The 20,756-nt window shown below is 36.8% G+C and overlaps 1 protein-coding gene across 1 annotated transcript in view; it reads left to right on the top strand.

The window, feature by feature from the left end:
* Positions 1–20,756, top strand: part of LOC123632914 (24-hydroxycholesterol 7-alpha-hydroxylase) — an 88,763-nt gene that overhangs the window by 63,113 nt on the left and 4,894 nt on the right. The gene's annotated exons all lie outside the window — the stretch shown is intronic.

Here is a 20,756-nt window from a genome sequence, read left to right as displayed (position 1 = left end):
CATCTGCCTGTCATTGTTTTCACTTTGGAGAGGCAGTTCTTAAGCCAGTAATAAATTCATCGTTTTTGTCACCTGCTAAGTATCAATGTCCTAAGAGTAGCTCCTCTAAAAACAACAAATGTTACTTTTTTCAGGTCCCTTTATGTATATTCCCAATAGCAACTAAAAAGTTTATTATAACCATCTTTGACATTGAGCTAGAAGTATTTTAAACCAAAAACTGAAATATTTTACAACAAAGCATATGATATGGGCCATTAGTCAAGGATTACCTGATAACTTTTGTTTCTAATAGGGGCTGTTACTACCTTCCATGATAACTTTTGAGGCTAATAGACATTTTTTGAGTTTGAAAGTGATGGGTACAATAAAAGTGACCATGTTGCTGCAATTCAACCAGCAGTATCTTATTTAGACTGAAACTATATATTTTTAGAATGTACTGAGCTCTTAACCATATGCAGGGTAGTGTCCTGGGTACTGCGGGGGCTTTGGACGTGAGTAAGACATGTTCTCAGCCCTTCTGAAATGACAACTTAGTGGGGGCAAGGAAGACATCGAGCTGATAAATAACTACAGGGATTGCAGGATGAGAGACGCCCAAGCACCATAGTATAGTGATTCCAGAGAGAGGGTAGTTCTGGTCAGGATGATCTTAGAAGACTTCCTGGGGAAAGTAGCCTTTGAAGGGCTGGAAGAAATTTTGGCTTGAGGCAACAGAGTGAGCAAAGGGTCATTAATTACAGAGTTATGTATCTTACGGATTTATGGTTTTACTGTTATTGAGACAAGATTACAGATAGTGGTGAGAAGTAAGAATGAAAACGTAGATTGGCCTAATTGGGAAGCCCCCTCAATACCTGGTTTAGGAGTTTGTATTCAGTTCAAATGGCACCCATAACATATGAAAAGTTTTGGGTAGAATGGATTAGTGTGGGGCATGACTTGGGTTATGTGGTTATGCTAATATTCCATGTAAGAGACATAGAGTGGTAGAATATACCAGATTTGGAAGATGATTAGAAATGGGGATCACTTGAGAAGAATGATTTAAGGTAAACTGTGACTTTGAATCTAGGTTGCTGGAAGAGATGGTGGAAATAGAGAAATCAGAAATAGGAGCAAGTTTGGGGGCAAAATCTTAAGTTTTCCTTTGAAAACTCTGAGTCTGAAATGCAGCAAAATTCTATGCTATAACCAGAATCTACAGGTTAAATATGAATGTTGAATACATATGACCTGTTTAAAAAAAAACAAAAAACCTTTAAGTCTGGTTTTCTATTAAGTTTCTATTTTAAAAAGTCCTTAATTTTTCTGTTACTTAAACAAGCCAACTCATGACACATTTTGTTTTTAAAGAGAGACAAAATAGAAAATTGTTCAGGAAATGACTTCATTTTAGATGGTATATACCAAGATAGATAGTACACCTAGAAATTGAATCCCATAAATCCTTAGTGTAATCCCACCAAAACTGCACCCGTTATTAATTTGTATACCAAGAGCCAATTTATTTTCTCATGTACCAACTACTCAGTGAGTCAGAGAAAGTTGCCTATAATGCAGCTGACAATCAAAATTTGTCATGAACACATACTCTTATGGCCTCACAGCTGTCACCTCTTGGAGTTCAGGCCACTGAGGTGACACGAGAGCCCCTCTCACAAGTAAACGCAGAAAGTTTTGCTGAGTTAGGTAAGTAAATATTTGGTGCTGCCATTGGCTACCAACCAAAAATTAGAATGGAAGAACTGTAGTTCCTCCTCCTAATGGTAGGCTTTCTGAAAATAGGTTTAGAGGAGGAACCCCTTGCTAGGTACTTCCCTGTAGCACAGGAAGGGAAGTCTTCCTTGTAAATCTATTGCTGGAGAAGTCTGGTGGTCTTACAGAAAAAGCAGGAAAAACCAGCACGAACTGTCAGACTTTTGCAGAAATAGTAGCTTGTAAAATGAAGAGTCTCATTAAAGTGGACCAGTCTCGTCTTAAACTATGAGATTTAAAGGGAGGAATAAGAGAGGGGATTTTAAGTGCTGAGGAAAACTTCTTTGTGTCGGTGTCTCTGAGAATTGATGATCTTAGCACAAAGGGACTTGCTTCCTATACCCACGTGCTGAAATGTACACCTAAGCCAACAAGCTTGATTTTCCTTAGTTCCCCTTCCTGCAAGAGGGTGCTTGGTTGGGTGTGTCATTGTACAAATTGATACGGGTTAAATTCTTGTGTGAAACAACAACCCTGATCTTTGGCAAGATTAACTGTCTTACAAAGACATGCTTGGATAAGAAGAGGGTATAATAAGAGTAAGGCTGCAATACTTGAAAGATAGGGATGAAACACAAATTTCTCAGAAATAGAAACTGTAATTTCTACTTTTTTTGTGTGTTTGGGTCTTTCACATATCCTAGGGCAGTGCTATGCCACAAACTCATGGACTTGTCCTGAATAATAATGAAAATCACACAGCTATTAGAAAACTCACTAAAAGCATAGGTCCAGCAAATGGTAGATTAGGTAGTAGTAGTATTCAACCTAGCAAACATCTCTTGAGCAACTGGTATTAAAATGATTATTCTTTCACTTAATAACCATTATCAAGTGTATGCTGTGTGTCAGGGTAGGGTTCTCAGAGTTACCTTGAAAAAAAAATCAGATGAAGCCCTTTCCCCCAAGGAGCTTTACGTTCTAACTCCAGTCACTTTGTTAAAGACTGGGAAGATTCAAAGACGAATAACTTTCTGAATTGATTATAATGTGGTTTGGGAAATGAAACATAGCAACATGAAAAACAAGCCCCACTTAACAGCTTAAGATGGCACATGAGCAATGCCAAGGGCTTGTGTATATAATAACCACCATAGGAATTCAAAGGAAGAAGGATTAGAAAAGGCCTTTGGTCTAGATGGAAATAATAAATAAACAACATAGAAGAAATCACAATTTTCCTGAGGTACAGTGATATCAAACTTTGACAGAATAAAACAAAAATTAAGTGTTCATAGGAATGTAATATATGCTAATGATAGTAAGGCAACTGTATATTTGGGATTTGTAATGCTTTGAGCACATTTGTTTCTATATGTTCATGTTAAATATAATGTAATTTTAATGGTTGTACCTTATTCAGTAAAGTATCTTTGCACAATCTTGTATTTGAGAAGCATTGTAAGTAGCTTTCTCTCTTTTATACTTAGAAATAGCTGATTGCTTTTAAGGAGTGAACAAGTTCAAATCCCCATGGATTTAATGACAAGTTGAAAATCCAATTTATTCTGAGGAATTTGTTACATAAATAAATGCATCTCCTCAACTCCAGTTGCTATATATAATTAAATGAACCCTATTTACTTGTTAAGTAAAATTATTTCCTAACACTTTCACTACAGTGTGCATATGTCCTGAAGAGTATATTCAAATGGGTCAGGAATGAGGATGAAAAGGGTTAATGTGGTTAATTCCAAGACTCTGAACCAGCCTGCTAGAATCCTTTATTAATTTTTAGCCATTCTTCTCTTTTCTTACTGATTTACTAGTAGCAGTGACTTGCTCAAAGGAGCAAAGAAACCATTAGTAAAATTGCAGTCATTAATTTCCTGGCCATTTCATTTTCATACTTCATTATAAGGCTAAGATTTAAGTCTTTCAAGAACTGTAAAAACAACTCAAGAGTGATTCTTGATACTTAGGCAAAGTGCTTCTGAAACAAAACATGTTCATTTCTGAGCAAAAATTTCAGAAGGGATACCCTTTTCCTTTTATTTACAAAATAGATCTTCAGTCCCTTTGTTGTGCACAAAATAGCTGGGCAGGAGGATATGTATGTATGGAAAAAAAGAAAGGACACGTAAGGCTGGGTATCTTCTTCTTCTTCTTCTTCTCCTCTTCCTTCTTCCTTCATCCTTCTTCCTTCTTTCTTCTTCCCTCTTTTTTGTTGTTTTTTTCCCCCATGGGCTTTCTCACTTCATCAAACTGAGTGACTGCTCTTTAAGAAGTTAAGTGTTTTCAATGTTCAGAAAAAGTGTTTTGTTCATAGGAAAAGAATACTGGAATTAAAACTGTACTATATCACAATATTGCCCATAGGTTATTATCTCCTCATCATCTAATACCTTCTCCTTCCTTTCTAATAATCCTAATTTTCATTTGGAGATCCATAGGATTCTGTGGTGCTGATTCTACCCTCAGCTCTATAGGGATGGAGTACTTCCCTAACCAACCAGCACATTCCATTCCTCTCCCCTCCCTCCCTTCCCATAGTGATTGGTTTAGATGTTGGCAAACGTTTTGAGCAGAACAATTAACTACCAGGGTTTCTGTTGAGAATTCTGGATCAAAAAAATCATTTTCTCCAGGATTTAAATAAAGGCATTTGGCCCCAGAAACTGGTGGCAGCTATTTTGAGACTATAAGAACAGACAATATTAGGATGAAGTTGACAACACAGAACAGAGCAGAAGAGGGAAACTGGCTTTGTGGTAACATCACTGCACTACTGGAGTGATTTCTTCCTTAGGCCAACACTAGATATTTTCAGTTATGTAAAGCAGTGCATTCCCATAAGTATAAAAACCAGTCCAATGTGTGTTTTCTGTAACTTACAAACAGAGGCATCATAAGTAATATAATTTCCTTGAAAGTGAAATTTTTATTGCAAGAATTATTGAATTCCATGAAATATGGTAGTAGCATATACCAACCACGTCATTTAATAGCTTTTTAAAAAGAGTTGAGTTTTGTTTACTTTGAGTATATCACAAAACAAGACTGATCATGCCTGTGTCTCAGACACTGATGCTACCCACTGCCATAGTGAATTTGCCTGTGCCCTAGGACCCAGGTGCCACAGAAGTTTTGCTCCCCCCTGAACCCAGAACCCTGGCTCTGTTGGTGTTCTGAGCACCTGTGCCCTGAATATCAGCACCACTGCTTCTACAAAAGTTCCTGAGCCCTGGAACCCAGTGCTTCCATGGCTACCAGCATGCCCATGTAACAGATCCAGCACCAAGGAAAATCCCTTTGGCTAGGACTTCTTCCCAAATCCTAGGAGGACCTAGGGAAAAGAAGAACAGGAGGACCACAGAAGGCTTTGATACTGAAGACCTCAAAACCCCTCACCACCACTGCTGCCACCAGAGACATCTACATGTCAGGCCACTAAGGATCTCTGCAGTCCTGCTGGCATTGACCTTAGGTGACAGAGCTACACACCCTATATACTCAGCGACCTCACACTTACCCACAAGTGAAAGTCTTTCCCCACCAAAGTTAGTCCTTAAATATTGAAGAGGTGACTGCTTCCTCACATATGCAGTTATCATTGCAAGGCCACAGGAAACACACACAAAAAAATAAACAAGGAAACATGACACCACCAAAGGAACAGTGACCTGCCCCCAAGAAATGGAGATCTAATTGCCGGAAAAAGAATTCAAAATAATTATTCTAAGGAAGTTCAGTGAAATATAAGAGAATAAAGATAGATAACTCAATAATATCAATTATTGAATATATGAATAAAACAAGAAGTTCAACAAAGGGAAATGATAAAAGGGAAACAAAAGGAATTCTGGAGCTGAAGAATACAGTGAATGAAATGAAAAATTCAATAGAAAACTTCAACAGCAGACTCAATCAAGCAGAAGAAAGAATCTGTGAACTTGAAGACAAGTCTTTTGAAATTATTCAGTCTGAGGAGAAAAAAAGAAGAAAGAATGAAAAACAGTAAAGAAAGCCTGTGGAACTTTTGGGACACTATTAACCGAACCAATATATGCATTATAGAAGACTCAGAAGGAGGAGGGAGAAAGGAAGAAAGCTTATTTAAAGAAACAATGGTTGAAAATTTTCCAAACCTTAGGAGAAATATGGACATCTAGACCTACGAAGCTCAAATGTTCCCAAATAGGTTTAACCCAAAGAGGACTCGGTTGAATATCCATCCAGATATATAGTCAAATATAGAATACTCTAATACAGTAATGGTGGTATGTAAAACACTTTTAATGCTAGCAAAAAAAGTTAAAATACAAAAGTATTAAAAGTATAGCTACAGTGGTTTGTTAAGAGATACACAATATAAAAAGCAGTAAATTGTGGCATCAAAAACATAAAATGTGTTGGTGAGGAGAGGTAAAAGTGTAGAGTTTATGTATGTAATTGAAGAGAAATTGTGTGCACATTTGGATAGCTCAACTGGTAGAGTGGAAGACTGGTTTTATCAGGTTGAAATACACTGTTATAACTATAAGTTGGTTTTTTAAAGCCTCATGGTAACCACAAAAACCTACAGTAGATACACACCGCAAAAACCTACAGTAGATCCACAAGAGATAAAGAGAATTGAATCAAAGCCCACCATGACAAAAATCATCAGCTCACAAAGGAAGACAGCAAGAGACGAAAAAAGAAAAAAGAGAACTACAAAACAGTCAGAAAATTTTTACAAAATGGCAATAGTAAGTCCTTACCTATCAAAAGTTACTTTAAATGTAAATGGATTAAATTATCCAATAAAAAGACATAGAATGGCTGAATTGATTAAAAAAGAAGATGACAACCAAAATATATGCTGACTATAAGAGACTCACTTTAGCTTTGAGAATACACATAGGCTAAAAGTGAAAGGATAGAAAAATATATTCCATCCAAATGCAAACAAAGAGAGTACAGGTAGCTGTAACTGTATCAAACAAAATAGACTTTAAGTCACACACTGTAAAAGAGAAAAAGAAGGTCATTATATAATGATAAAAGGGATCAATTTATTAAGAGGCTATAACAATTATAAATATATATGCATCCAACATCAGAGCACGTGATATATAAAGTAAATATTAACAGATCTGAAGGGAGAAATAAACAGCAATACAATAATAGTAGGGGATTTCAGTACCCCACTTTCAACAATAGATTGATCATACACAGAAAATCAGTGAGGAAACATTAGGAATCAACTATACTTAAGAAAAAATTGGCCTAACATATATACATAGAACATTTCATCCAGAAGCAGCAGAATACATATTCTTCACAAGTACACATGGAATGTTCTCCAGGATAGATTATATAATGGGCTACAAAAAAGTCTTAAAAATTTTAGGAAGGTTAAAATCATACCAAGCACTTTTTCTAACATTAACGATATGAAACTAGAAATCAGTAACAGGAATAAAACTGGAAAATTCACAAATATGTGGAAATTAAACAACACATACTGATCAAAAGGTCAAAGAAGAAATCAAAAAAGAAATTTAAAAATGCCTTAAGACAAATGAAAATGGAAACACAACATACCAAAATTTATGGGATGCAGCAAAAGCAGTTTTTAAGAAGAAAGTGTGTGTGATAAACACCTACATAACAAAAAAAGATAGATCTCAAATGAACAACCTGACTTTATTTATACCTCAAGGAACTAGAAAAAGAAGAACAAATGAAGCGCAAAGTTAGAAGAGTTATGGAAATAAAGATCAAACCAGAAATAAATTAGATTGATAATAGAAAAATAACAGAAAAAATCCACAGAACAGAGTTGGTTTTTTTGAAAAGATAACAAAGTTAGCATGCCTTTAGGTTGACTAAGGAAAAAAGAGAGAGGACAAATAAATAAAATCAGAAATGGAAGAAGAGACATTACAACTGATTCTACAGAAATGCATAGGATTATAAGGGACTACTATGTACAATTATATGCAAACAACTTGGATAAACTAGAAGAAATGAATAGATTTCTAGAAACATACAACCTACTAAGACTGACTCATGAAGAAATATAAAATATGTACAGACAAATAACAAGTAAGGAGATTGAATCAATAATCAAGTCTCTCATCAAAGAAAATCCAGAACCTGATTGTTTCACTGCTGAATTTTACAAAATGTTTAAATATGAACTAAAGCAATCCTTTTCAAATTATTCCAAAAAATTAAAGAGGAGGGAATATTTCCAAATTCACTTTACGAGGACAGCATTACCCTGATATCAAAGCCAGACAGGACACTACAGAAAACTAAACTACAGTTCAATATTCCTGATAAACATAGATACAAACATTCCCAACAAAATACTAGCAAACTGAATTAAACAACACATTAAAAGGATCATACACCTAGTGAGATTTACCCCTGGGATGCAAGGAGATTGTTCAACCTATGCAAATTAAGAAATGTGATACATCACATTAACAGAATGAAGGACAAATATTATATGATCATCTCAATAGATGCAGAAAAAATTGGCAAAATAAACATCTTTTCATGATAAAAATGCTCAACACATTGGGTATAGAAAGAATGTACCTCAATATAATAAAGGCCATATATGACAAGGCCACAGCTAACATTATACTTAATGGTGAGAAACTGAAAGCTTTTCCTCTACGGTCACAAACAAAACAAAGATGCCCACTCTTGCTACTTCTGTTCCATCTAGTACTAGAAGTTATAGCCAGAGCAATTAGGGAAAAAAAGAAATAAAATGAATCCAAATTGGAAAGAAAGAAGTAAAATTATCTCTGTTCACAGATGATATGATCTTATATGTAGAAAGCCTTGAAGATTCCACAATAAAAAAAACCCAGTTAGAACTAATAAATGAATTCAACAAAGTAGCAAGATACAAAATCAACCCACAAAAATCAGTTGCATTTCTATACACTAACAATGTACAAGTTGACAAGGAAACTATGAAAACAATTCCATTTATGGTAGCATCAAAAAGAAGAAAATACTTAGGAATTAGCCAAACCAAGAAGGTTTAAGACTTATGTAATGAAAACTACAAAACATTGCTGAAAGAAGACATAAATAAATGGACACATATCCTATGTTTATGGATTGGAAGACTTAACTATTGTTAAGATGTCAATGCTACCCACAGCAATCTGCAGATTCATTGTAATCCCTGTCAAAATCCCAATGATGTTTTTTGCAGAAATAGAAAAACCCATTCTAAAATTCCTGTGAATTTCAAGGGACCCCAAGTAGCCAAAACAACCTTGAAAATGAACAAAGCTAGAGGACTCACACTTCTGATTTCAAAACTTAAATGCAAAGCTGCAGTTTTCAAAATAATGTGGCACTGGCATCAAGACAGAATATATAAACCAATGGAATAGAATAGAATAAGTCCACACATATATGGTAAAAATACTTTTGACAAGGTGCTAAGACCATTCAGTACGAAAAGGGCAATCTTTTCAACAAATGGCGCTGGAAAAACTAGATATCCATATGCAAAAGAATGATGTTGGATCCTTACCTAACACTATATACAAAAATTAACTCAAAATGGAATCAAAACCTAATGTAAGACCTAAAACTATAAAACTGTTAAAATAGAGCAAAAGCTTCTTGACACTGGATTTGGCAATGATTTTCAGATATGACACCAAAGGCAAGACAACAGGAGAAAAATAAACAAATTGGAGTTCATGAAAATTTAAAAATTTTGTGCATCAAAAGACACTATCAATAGAGTAAAAAGGCAACCCACCAAATGTAAGAAAATATTTTCAAATTATATATCCGATAAGGTGTTAGTATCCAAAATGTAAATGAACTTCTAAAACTCAACAACAAAACAAGCAATTCAAAATGAACAAGGGACTTGAATAGACATTTCTTGAGAGAAGACATACAAATGGCCAATACACATGAAAAGATGCTCAGCATCATTAATCACTAGGTAAATGCACATCAGAACTACAATGAGATACCACCTCATACCTGCGAAAGTTGAGTATACAAAATAAAGTCATTTATGTCATACCCAATTAAAATGGAGTCAAGATGTCATGGGAAAAAAGTTGCATATAGTTGTTTCAAAAAACTGTCTCACAGTCCCAATACAAAAGTGCTAGGGCCTATAACTCCAAGATTACAAGTCCTGCCTAGCAACTGCTGATACCCCCCAGCTCTTGCATTCATAAGACACTGCTAACACCAATGAACTTTCTTTGGAAACAACTTGCATAAGCTTCTCTTTTCCCAATAAAATCCTAACTTTTTCCTTTGTTCTCCAGACATACCAGAGGCCACCCTGGTCTGTGCATATGTCCCAGATTGCAATTCTATTCCTTGTATATTCCAATAAAATCTCTTGCTTGGAGAGTCATCTCTATATATTTTTATTTCAAGTTGGCATACTGATTAGGGTGGCTACTATCAACAAACCAAAAACAAAAAGTGTTAGTGAGGATGTGGAGAAATTGGAACCCTTGTGCATGTTGGTAGGAATGTCAAATGGTACAGCTGCTATGGAAAACAGTATGGCAGTCCCTCAAAAAATTAAAAATAGAATTACCATATGATCCCACAATTCTACTTCTGGGTATATAGCCAAAGAAAATGACGTCAGTATCTTGAAGAGATATTTACACTCACATGTTCACTGCAGCATTATTCACAGTAGCCAAGATATGAAAACAACCTGTTGATGGACAAATAGATAAAGAAAATGTGATGCACCCACACACACACACACACACAGGATATTTTTCAGCCTTAAGAAAAAGGAAATCCTGCCATTTGCCACAACATGGATAAATCTGGAAGACATTATACTAAGTGAAATAAGCCAGACACAAAAAGACAAATACTGCCATAAGATCATTTATATGTGGAATCTAAGAAGTTTGAACTCATTGAAACAGAATAGAATGGTGGTTAACAGGAGCTGGGAGGGTGGGGGTAATCGGGAGATATTGGTCAAAGGGTTCACACTTTCAGTTATAAGATGAGTAAGTTCTGGAGACCTAAGGCACAGCATGGCAACTATAGTTAATAACAATGTATACTTTAAATTTGCTAAGAGAATAGATTTTAAGTGTTCTCACCACACACACACAAGAGTAACTATGTGAAGTGATGGATATGTTACTTAGCTTGATTTTGGTAATCATTTCACAAAATATATGTATCACAATGTATATCAAATCATCACATTGTATACCTTAAATATATACAATTTTTATTTGTCAATTATACCTCAATAAGCTGGAAATAAAATAAACTATGAGATAATTTCTATTTGGTGAGTACTTAAACTTAATGAAGTCAGTACTATTCCTTTGCCTTTTTTTCCTAAATAACGAAGGTTTAAAAAGAGGTACCCAAATTTCTAGCTAGTAGTTCATATACATATGGAAGTTTTACTTCTAGGAGGAGTGACTGTAGGATCACTATTAGAACAATCTTGGCTGCAAATCTGGAACATAGTGGCCTCAGAGCATGCACCCCTTGTAGGAGCCAGTTTTAATCTTCCCAATGAAATAGAAAACAATAGCTCAAATTACGAAGAGCTGAGGTCCTCTAGTCCTTTCTTCTTTGCTTTCCCATCTGCTATCTCATCTCCTTTTCCACCTTTAAATATGTCTTATTCTCTTCTATTTTTCACGTTTTCCTCTTTTCCTCCTCATCTAACTTACCCTTATCCCATTCTTCTCTTCCCATTTTTTTTTTGTTTTATTTAACATAAAACATCTGTCTTCTCACTCTACCAGGTTATCCCCTCACCATTATTTCCAATCAAAAGTTTGGTACCCAGCCATCGTGTTTCATGTATAATTGTGATAGTCTTTGCAATTTTGATATTGTACGCTAAAATGAAAAGCTTTAATAAACTACGTCTTCTAACATGTTTTTCCCCCTTTGCTCCTTGTCAACTTTCTTTAGATCAGCGATTAACATTACCTGGAAACTTGCAATATTGCAAATTAAACTCTGGGAGTGGGGCCCAGCAATCTGTATTTTAAAAAGCTCTCCAGGTGATTGTGATGCACACTAAAGTTTGAGAACTATGAGTCTAGATTATTTTGCCTACTGCCATCAAATTGATTTTATTTTCCTGAAAGATTTCTTAGGAGGATGGGGTTGTGGGAAAAGTCCTTCCCCTTTAACTTGAATAGTAGCGCTTCAATGAATGATGCCTGTGAAACTATGTGTGTATGCTGCCTTCTCTGAATTCCAGGGCAAGATCATTCTATTTTCATAAGCTGCAGCTGGTAGCAACTAGGAAGAGCCCCTGATCCTGGCATCGGTGACAGTTTTCCAGCTTATGCTGGCATTGCCTGCAGTGACTTCTAGGAGGGAAAAAGAGGGAGGGAGATTTTCTCTTTAAAAGTGACAGAGAGATTCAGTCTCAAACCAAGACTTCCAAAACTAAAATCATTAATTTCCCCCATTCTAGCATTCCTTCAATACTCTCTATTTCTTTTAGATCTGTCACTGTTCTCTTAGACACCTGGGTTTTTGGAATTATCCTTTACTCCTCCCTCCTGGCCTTCCATGTCCCTTCCCTCCTCCTGCACCAGCTCTGCATCGTCTCCACATCAGGTAGTTGTCATCGTTTCCTGACCCTTCCCCCTGGCTCTATTATCTCTTCTTTCAATCCATCTTGCTCACTAAATACAGATTCATTTTCCTTGAATAATAATGTCTCCTTGTCACTCTCTTGTTAAGACTTAGCACCACTGCCTGCCGTCCAAGCTCATTAGCCTAGAATTCTGGGCTCTTCATCATGTGACACGAGCTGTACCTCTCTGAACATCTGAGAATGCCCTCCCCAGGGGGTCTACTTGCTGACCCCTAACTCCAGAGCATCCATTCCTCCCCTTGCTTGTGCTGTCTGCTGGCTCTGGAATGTCCTCAACACATCTACTTATTTAAACCCTGCCCTGCCCTCAGGGTCTAGCTCAAGTTTCACCTCCATGTAAGTCACTCCAGTTTTATAATGTTCTCTCCAGACCACAAATTTTGTTTCCCTTGTTTCCAGCTTCACCTAATATTGTTACCTTATACTGTTATCTTATGCTGCTACCTTTCTGTCTCTCCATGTGCTTTACTAGCAATGTGTTTTGTAGGACTTTGTGTTCTTAATGCACGTGTAGCATTCCTTGAACAAATATTTATCTAAAAATGGGGAAAATATACAAGTACTAAGTATTTCAGAAATTTTCAGCGTGTTTATATTTTAATTAGGTTTATTTGTAGACATGTAATGTTGTTCTTGTAAGTATAAAAAATGTTATAAATACTGTGCCTCATTATTGTAACTGTTTTGACAATAGGAAGTATTAAGAAAACATTACTCACGCAAACAGAGCTCAGCTTGCTTCTAAAGAACTTATGTAAAAATACAAATTTGTGAGCCTATTGTCTTTGATATAAAAAGCTTTTAATATCACAGGTATGTATATGTCAGTTTCTGGTATTGTAGACATTCAACAAAATTCAATAACATAGTGAAGGCTTAAAAAACAAAATTTTAGTGGCTGGGCACAGTGGCTCACACCTGTAATCCTAGCACTTTGGGAGGCTGAGGTGGAAGGATTGCTTGAGGCCAGGAGTTTGAGACCAGCCTGGGCAACATAGCAAGAGCTCATCTCTACAAAAATTTAAAAATTAGCTGGGTGTGATGGTGCATGCCTGTAGTCCCAGCTACTCAGGAGGCTGAGGTAGGAGGATTGCTTGAGCCCAGGAGTTTGGCTGCAGTGAGCTATAATCACCCCACTGCACTCCAGTGTGGGTGACAGAACAAGACCCTGTCTCTAATAAAAAAAGAAAAAAACTTTAGTGAATAATTCAAATAATTCTACCAGAGTACCCAAATATTTGGGTTTATATAAAATAAGATTTTTTCAGCACACATTTATTATTGTATTATTAATTCATTTTACTTTTTCTTTAAGATATGAAAATGTTGAGAAGTAATACTCAATGTTATATTAATATTAATTCTATTTTAGTATCTGATATTAATTTAATAACTAAACTAATAATACTAAAAATAGAAGAAAAATAGTTAAGCCTCACTAATTCAAAATACATAGTAATGAGGTGGTCAAAACCCTGAGTAATAGTTTATCTTTAAGGAAAATGCATTTTTTTCATTTTTATAAGCATCACAGCAACTAAAATTATTTAAGGAGGGCTGCTTTATAGATTGTAGAAGAAAACTATTTTAATAAATTGATAAATGTTTCTAATTATTCTTTTGAACTTTTCTATCATTCCTTTTTTTCTCATTCTACTTTATACATTTCTTCTAACATATATTTTTCTTGAAAGTCCTAAACATTTATTTATGTTAAATGATGAGTAAAAATTGTATATATTCATGGTATACAACATGGTGTTTTGATATACGTATAGGTTGTGGAATGGCTAGATCAAGCTATTTAACATGTGCATTATCTCACATACTTATTTTTTTGTGGTAACAACACTTAAAATCTACTCTCTTAGCAATTTTCAAATACACAATATATTGTTATTAACTGTAGTCACCATGACATACAGTAGATCTCTTGAATTTAGTCCTATCTAACTGAAACTTTGTGTCCTTTGAATAACATCTCCCCAATCCTCCAACCCCCAGCCTTTGGTAGCCCCTATTTCTAATTATGATTGCGAACCTGACTTTTGGTTCTTCTGCATAGGCATGCTTGAGTGGATAGTGGTTAAATTAGTGTTGGTGCAGAGGGACCTGAGGTTGCTATTCAGCCAGCTTGCTCACCCACTATGCCTTTCCTATTTCTAATTGTTTCTAATCAGCGTATACGTGGTCTTCCTAAAACTGTGCTCTTAGCTTACGAACTTTGGTCTTGCTTACATTGCTCATTGGCTTAGCGAACCCTTTTAGTGATAGGGAAACCCTTTTACCGAGAGCCTCCTGAGTGTAATAATGCTTAAAGGAACCTTGCTTTCACATGTAGCTGTCACTTTTCAATAGGTACAGTCTATTCACTGGCTCTGCAGCACTTTCAGGATCAAAATCCCTATGCTGCCACGTGGCACATCGAAACCCCTCCATGAGTTGCTCCTCTTGCCTGTCTGGCTCCATCTCTCAGCACCTCACCTCTGCGTGGAGTCAATAACTTGTGGGCCCCTAGATGTTCCAGGGCCCCTTCTCGGTCTGTGCCTTGGAGCAGGTTGTTCCTCTGCCTAGGGTACCTTCTTCACTAGCACGGCCCCCCACGCTGCCCTTCCGAATCGCTGACTGTCTTCACTGTTGGTTGTAGTGTCAGCGTGCAGACTTGAAGAGTGCCAGGTCCTTTATCCCAGGGTGCTGAGCTCAGAGAACTGGGAAGTCACTACTCTGGCCTATGACAAGCTAATGTTAGAGCAGGGCTTAAAACAATAACAAAATAGGGTTTGCTTGGATAAAACAAGGAACCTACAAAACTGTTCTATAATTCACAATTAATAAAATTAGCTAGTATTTTTCTAGTGCTGCCAAGTAAACACTGACCATTAGGAAGTCACTGCTGATTCTCCTGAACCCACAATGTCAGCTTAGTTATCTGAAAGAGGGACATCGTCTAATTTACTTGTAGGAAGGGAGCTAAGTGCTGAGAAGGGGTTGTTTAAGTTGGAACTTTATGTCTAATTTCACATGTTGGTACTTTTTACCCCCTTTTCCTTTTGCTAGGGTGGCTTTTACCTTCCACGAAACGCTTTCTTCATGGAGCATCAGAGGCACCACCTTCTTTTTGTTATTCTTCCCTTCTGGCTACTTCTCCTCCATCTCCTTTCCTGACCCTGAAATTTTGGAGTATCCCACGGCTCTCTCCTCAGATTCTTTATCTTTTCTCTTTAACTCACTGCCTAAGTGATCTCATACCATCCCATGGCTTTAAATAATTGTCTGAATAATGGTGACGCCCATATCTCCAGCCTGAGTGAATCCTTTCTAAACGTGAGGCTCATCTACTAAGCTTCCATTCGCCATCTCCTTTGGATGTCTAGAAGGCACTTGCCTGTAGAAACCTTTACTTACCAAGTCCAAAACTGGGCTCCAGACTACAATTCCCTCAATCTAGTCTTCCTTCCCCATTGCTGAGGTAAATAACAGCTGTATCCTTGCATTTCCTCAAGTCAAGAACTTTGGAGTCATCCTAACTCCCTTATGTTCTTTACATCTGTAATGCAAACCATCCTACAGAGTATCTCCAGACTCGAACTATGGCTCACGACTGTTTCTCCCATCCTAGTCCAAGTCACCACTTTCTGTTGTCTGGAAAACTGTAATGGCTTCCTAATCCATCTTCATCCCTATCACCCTATATGTTGTTCTCAAAGTAGCAGTCAGACGATTCTTTCAGAATTTGTCATATCATTTAAAACCATTCAAGTAGTTCCCATCTCACAGAATAAAATGAGCTCTCTAACATGCCCCACGAGGCTCTCTATATAACTAAAATATTTCTCTGGCCTTCCCCTCTCTTGATCATTTCTGGTGACACAAGCCTGCTATTGTTCCTCATTCTCCTACCTCTGGGTTTTTATACCTATTAATTCTTCTCCATGGAATGCTGTATCCCAGATATTCACTGCGGCTCACTCTCTTACTTTATTCCATTGTCTGCTAAAATGTCACCTCATCCCAGAGGCCTTTCTTATCTAAAATATTTTAGCCCACACCTCCATCATTCCCTTTCTCTTTGTCTTATTTATTATATTATTAATACTAGGTTGTATTCTACTGGAGTTTAAGCTTCATAAGAACATGAATGTGGTCTTTGTTTACTGGGGTAACTTCAGTGCTTTGAAGCATATAAAGCACATAAAAAGACACAATAAATATTGAATGAATGAATAAATGAATGGAGATCTCATTTTATTGTAAGAACTCCTGGTGGGTAATCTAAATATCAGTTCACTGTTCCCATAAAAGTCACTCCGCTGACATTCAAACTAAAAGAAAAAGAAAAGTCACTCCCTTTCAGGAGGAGAGGGGAGAAAAGACAGGAATGTGACATTCATGTCCTAGTTACCCATTCGGAATTTGACCCGTGGTGTTCTGCGACCTTTGCTTCACTCCAGCTCCTCCACCTGCTGCCACCCACCTCACTAAAGATTGGAGGCTGCTGTGTCCACACCACCGCCAGCAGCACAGCGGGGTGAAAGTGAGGCCACTCCTGCGTCCTGCCATTTTATCACCTCTGTAATCTCCACTGCACTGTCACACAAGGCAGTGCCAGTGCATCAGTTCTGACTGAGTTTCTTTTACAGCATAGATAGGGAAATATTAAAATTGTACACGAGCTATTTCTTTTCCATGGTCCCAGAGAAAAGTATTTAAGTTGAGCACTTCACAGAAAGTCACTTATTCCTAACCTTACATGCCCTTACATGGCACTGTGCCTGTCTCTTGTACAAAACAGCCACAGCCTCATCCCTCCCCTGAGAAGATGATTTCACTCCAACATCCAACTCCCTTTCTTCACGAGTACATCTCTCGAAGTCTGAGTAGAGGACAACATTGTGGCTTGCAGCAGGACTGTCCATGGTTGTCCTTGGGTCTTGAGTTCCTCAAAACAGGCCATGGTGGACACAGGCACACATGTCACGATCTGTCCAAATGTCAATTCTTCAAATTCTCTATTGAATGGTTGACTGTCATTTCAACATCTCTCTCTCTTTCACATCTCCCAAAGATAATCATTTTTTCCCTAATACATGGTATATTCTAAATCCTTAAGGAGGAAATTAAATATTTGCTCCAGATTATCCAAGCTGGCCTCTTTCACAGTGGAGTTAGTGCATTATTACAAAGAACCTATTAACTACTTTTCTTTATACCTTGATGGTTTATTTTTTTCTTTCAACACTTTAAACATACTGTTCATTGTCTTCTGGCTTACATAGTTTCTAATGAAAAGTCTGTGTTATCTTTTAATTTTGTTGTTCTTTATTTATTGTGTCTTCTTTGGCTACTTTAAAATGTTTTCCTTTATAAAAGTTTTTTAGAAATTTGATTATGATTTGCTTGGCATGGTTTTCTTTGTTTCTTCTGCTTGGGGTTCACTGAGCTTCTTGGATTTGTGAAATTATAGTTTTCAAAAATTTGAAAATGTTTCCTTATATTCCTTGAAATATTTCCTTAAAATATTTTCCTGCTCACCCATCCATATCTCTAATTATATTTATGTTAGGCTGCTTTATACTATTCTATAGGTCACTGACACTTTGTTCATTTCTTTTACAGTCTTGTTATTCTATGTACTTCATTTTAGATGTTTGCCATTGTTATGTTAATTAAGTTCCATGATCTTTTCTTTTGCAGTATCTTATCATCTGTTAATCCCATCCAGTATATTTTTTATTTGAGGTCTATAGTTTTGTTGCTAGAAGGTCAATTTGGATACTTTTTATATCTTCTACTTCTCTCTTCATCATACTGTTTTCTTCTACCTTTTTGAACATTTGGAGTATATTTAATTAACAGTTTCCAATATCCATCATTTCTGAGCCTGTTTGTTTTGAACAGATTTTCTTGCTTTTGAGTCACATTTTCTTATCTCTTCTAGGCCTGGTAATTTTTGAGTAGATACAAGATGTAAGTGTCTTGGATGCTGGATTTTATGGTATTCTTTTAGTTTTAGACTTTATTACAGCATGTGGTTAGTTGCTTAGAAAAACAAGTTTTCAAAATTTGTTTTTAAGCTTTATTAAGGTACTTCCAGATCGGTATTTAACATAAGATAATATAATACCACTGCTAAGGCAATACCCTTTTAAGGACTCTGTGCAGTGCTCCATCGGCTAAAAGGTCTTTACACTCTTTCTTGTGGGAACACAGACTTCCACGTCTTGTGTGAGCTCTGGGCCTTATTCAGCTTATTGCTCTTTGACTTTCTTTTCATCATCCTTTTCCAACCTCGGTAATTTCCTCTCACACATGCAGAGATCAGTACTCTGCCAAATATTCAAAAAGACACCTATTTAGATCTCTGGAGTACTTTTGCTCTATCTCTCTGTGAAACTCCCTCCTCTCTGATATTCTCGCCTACAAATTCTAGTCTCTTTTAGCTTGCTTGAACTTGAACTTTGATCGCTGTCTCCTTAAGTAATACTGTCAGGTCTTGGTGGGTTTTCCCTTCCTTGCACTGTGGCCAAGAAACTGCCCTAGGCAGTAAACTAAAGCAATCATAGGGTTCTACACGGTGGATTTTGCCTTGTTTTAGGGTTTATTTAAGGAAGGAGGATAACACTGACTTTTGGTACTTTATCATGGCCAGGAATGGAGGTTCTAGTTTGTTAAAAGTTTGACAAAATCTTAGTTGTGAGAAATTCTGAACCTGCACACAAATTAGCAAAATTGCTTTTTCTTAGAATCACTGCTTAGTTTGATCTGAATCAGAAAATATTGGGTGTGTCCTATTTTATGGACATTGATACTCTCTTGGAATAAATTATCTTTAGCATTTACCAGAACATAGGATTAAATTTGCACCATAAATATTGCAGAAGAATTGATGTGGTATTCAAGTGGGTTATAACAACACCTGGAGTACTCCAGGTTTTATTTGAAATAAAATATAGTTAAGATGTTTCAAGAACACCAGTGGGGAAAAATATAATTATTTTATATGAACATCAGAGTGTTCATAGTCATTCATTCACTCATCCAAGCAACAAATATTGGTTACTGCTTTCTGTGAAGACTGTAGTCTGTAAGGAGAGACAGACATGCAAATGCCTAATTGTAATATAATAGGATATAGCAGGATTACAGGACATTAGTTGAGAGATATTTAAAGGGCCACAGAAACATAGAGAAAGGTAGAAATGGCAGGAAATCAAGTCTGCTTTATGGAAGGCACCACCTTCCATTGTCTATTCATTTATTCAGTTAGCATTATTAGGCACCATCATTGTGCACCATGCTAAGGCCAAACAATACAGTTTCTCCTGTAGGAGAGAGATGGCTAATGAGCAATCACAATCCAGTGCAGGAGGATCTACAGCTGAGATGGGAACAGGGAACCAGAGAAATGGAGAGGACGGGCACCTCAGCCCAGAGGCAAGCGATGAGGGGATGTTTCCGGGAGACTGAGCCTCAGACGGGCTAGGGGCTTATAGAACATTGTCATTCCAGAAATGTCATGTAATAGAGTGTGGCAAGAGCATGGATGTCACGTGGGGCTCTGGGAGCAAGGAGGCTGCAGAGATAAGTCGGGGGTGGATCTGCAAGGGCAGGCTGCATTCTGCTATGGTGTTTGGAAAGGAATGGGAAGCATGGAAAGATCCTGCTTATGTGTATGTGGGTGTAAAATGAGGAAACAGCGATGTTATACGTTTTAGAAAGTTTATTCCAGTGGTGGAGTGGAGGATAGAGTGGAGGAAAGTGAAACCGGAAGCAAGAGACCAATATGGAAGCTAAATGATGAAGTAATCTAGGCAATAAATTAAGAACTACACCAAGGGAGTAGTGCTGGGACTAGAGATAGAGGATATAGGGAGGGACTGGGGAATTATTTAGGAGATCAACAAAAGGCCCTGGTGCCTAGTTGAATGTGAAGTGTGATGGAGAGGATTGAGGATTGGTGACTCCCAGTTTTCTGGCCCATTGGACTAATTGTATTCATTAAGGGCTATGAATCCTAAAGGGGTTACCTACCCTGCAGAGAGATCAAAACAACCCATGAGATACAACAAAAAATGGCAGAAATTCATTTATACTTTTCTTGGTTTTTTAGTTTCTATTTGTATATGTCATAGAAAGTAGGCAATAAACTGGTCATACATAATTTAAAACAAATGAACATCAATATATTGTAGGGTATATATTTTATTATAAACTATTTTATTTTTATTTAATATCAAATATTTTATTATCAGGGGTGTGTGATCAAAAAGCTTGGGCACTCTTGAGACAAGGATTACAAAAGGTAGAGCAGATTTGGAGGTTTGGGGAACGAGGTCCCTATAGAACATTCAGGCAGTAATTTTCAGTGGGTACTAGAGTCTAGACC

Source organism: Lemur catta, chromosome 2 (assembly GCF_020740605.2).
Source record: "Lemur catta isolate mLemCat1 chromosome 2, mLemCat1.pri, whole genome shotgun sequence".
Taxonomy (NCBI): domain Eukaryota; kingdom Metazoa; phylum Chordata; class Mammalia; order Primates; family Lemuridae; genus Lemur; species Lemur catta.
This window is presented reverse-complemented; position numbering and strand designations above follow the sequence as displayed.